Source organism: Hibiscus syriacus, unplaced genomic scaffold (genome assembly GCF_006381635.1).
Source record: "Hibiscus syriacus cultivar Baekdansim isolate YM2019G1 unplaced genomic scaffold, ASM638163v2 tig00112285_pilon, whole genome shotgun sequence".
NCBI classification, from domain to species: Eukaryota; Viridiplantae; Streptophyta; class Magnoliopsida; order Malvales; family Malvaceae; genus Hibiscus; species Hibiscus syriacus.
Window position 1 is genome coordinate 4,312,341 of NW_024063293.1, and position 2,486 is coordinate 4,314,826.

Below are 2,486 nucleotides of genomic sequence, written 5' to 3' on the forward strand. Positions count from 1 at the left end.
ATGCTTAAGTCATTTTGTTTAGCCTCAACTTTCTCAGATCCATCGATTTCAGGGTGTTCATTGAACGTCAGCCCCAACTGCATTGAGATTGCAGTTATTTGACGCATTACATCCTGAAGAATTTGATGGGTCTTTTCGTTTACTTGCTTCTGCTCCTCAGCATGAGCTTCAAGAGAACCCAATAGTTGTTCGTGGCGAGCGACAGTCTCCTGCAAACTTTTAATGGCCTCTGTTTCATTCATCATAGCTCAATCTCTCAACGAAAGCACCAATGTTGTGAACTCAAGAACACACTGATATGAATTGAAGATGATAAACCTGTATTTTCACTGAATAACAAGAAAATTACAGTAACTAAGAAGAAGATAGAAGGGAGATAGGATAGAAGAAACACAGAGAAGACGAGAGAGAATTAGAGAGGAAAGAGGATAACAGATTTCAACAATATTTTCCATCCTTTCCTTCTATCTTCTATTGCCTTTAATAGCCAGCTAATGTAACCACCAAACGAATCGATTTTGGAATGCCCTTTCTTACGTGTATTCTTCCTCACCATTTGCTGACTTGGCAATGATTGATGTGCGTGCTGAGTTGGCATGGACTGCTCTTGGGTCATAACAGTATCTGTCTGCAAAATTTAATCTGGAAACTGCAATAACCTTAAGCAATCAGGATTCCACAGACAATGTGCATTCTGTAGAATGAATTCAATGTTGAAAACTGATATTCAATCTATCCCGTCTCAGAAATAACCTCAAGAGCAGAAACATCGACACCACATCCCGACTTTAGGCAAAACATCAACTGAAACTGTTGTCGATACTCAACAGTAAGTGATTACAGAAGAGTTACCGTCTTACCGACACGACCAAAATCAATAAAACATCATGAGACACGCAACTCAAACTATTAACAAATGGATACCACTTCAACAACAAAATCAGTAGTTTCGCCCTTTCACCATTCAAGGAACAATTTGACAAGAGAGAGCATCTATCCAATACATCTTTAACATCAAACGATCCGATAAAGATCAAACATCAACGTATATTAGTCTTCGCAATGGTATCAACTAATCTGCCCGAATAACTGTCGACCACGGTAATCGAGGTCATCTCTCCTACGCAAGATGAAACAAATATTCCCCAAGATTAATGTCACGTTCATTAAATTGAGCTCAATGTAAATTTCCAACTTAGTAGGAAGCAAAATAATTTCAAAATTAAAAAAATTGCTGCCCAGGATTGAACTGGGAGCCTTCAGTGTGTAAGACTGACGTGATAACCATTACACCACAGCAACCTGTCGATTTTTTATGTTCCTTGCTTCTTTTCCTATTGGGTTTATGCTGGCGTTAATTTGAAGGAAATAAGCAGAAACGTGCTTATGTGATTTATGAATTTTATATGTACACAAGTCTAGATATTGGTGGGCAGTCTTTCCAAGAAATAATAGTGTCGATGTTGGTGAGGTCTGTATGAACATGATCATTTATGTCAAGAGACCTCCCAAACTTGACAAGCTTTCATCTACAACAGCATTGTTAAATATCATATGAAACAGCTCTGACAAGGAGACTTGATCCCACTTGATTAAATTCAACATTTAGTCCAACTAAGGATAAACTACATGAATGATCACTTAATTACGAGGGAGGTTGTAATTTAACCAATCATGTCACTTAACTATCTAAATAATATCAATCAAATTATTTGTCGTGATTAAAAAAGATGTATTACTTTAAAACTGAGTTAAAAAAAATGAAACTCTTAAATCGAGGTTGAATTCAAACTTAGAATTTAAATCATCTTGAGAGAAAGACAGAAATCAAGGAATGAGCTATAAAGTTTGATATAGAACAAGAGAACAAGCTAAAAACGATAATTTAACCGGAGAACATGTTACATACAAGAATCAATCTATAGAACAAGCAAGAACTATTCATCCATGTGTTAATATCTATGGGTAGAGTTTTTGAAACTCGGTATTAACTTATTTCTCCAAACATTAGGGACCGAAATCCGTATAACAATAGGAGTCGAAATGAGAACATAACATGCTCATACAATCCGCATACACAATGTGAGGCAACACGGTTAATATACAAAATGCATAGCATGCTCATAAAACTATCCAAGATGCATGGTACATGTTATAACATAGATACAGATTATGTGTAGGCATACTTATCATGTGCACATAATATCATACAAGTTTCACAGAACCATATATTGTGCATATTTGATTTATAACAGAAAATCAAAATCTATAAATTACATGTAGTATATATATATATATATATATATATATATATATATATATATATATATATTTGAAATATCAATTTCCGATTTATTAACCAATTAATTAGAATCTAATTGTACAAGCAAGACCTGTTATAAGAATAACTCTCTCGTAAAAAAATTAACATTAAAAATTACTTTTGACCCCTCTGAAAAATTAATAGTTCAATTTATGAACTTTTA

At 34.3% G+C, this 2,486-nt stretch overlaps 1 non-coding gene across 1 annotated transcript; it reads right to left on the reverse strand.

Moving 5' to 3' along the window:
- Nucleotides 1–1,229: 1,229 nt before the first annotated feature.
- TRNAV-UAC lies at nucleotides 1,230–1,302 on the reverse strand. Its single transcript has one exon. It is a non-coding gene; the product is annotated as a tRNA-Val (tRNA).
- Nucleotides 1,303–2,486: the final 1,184 nt, after the last annotated feature.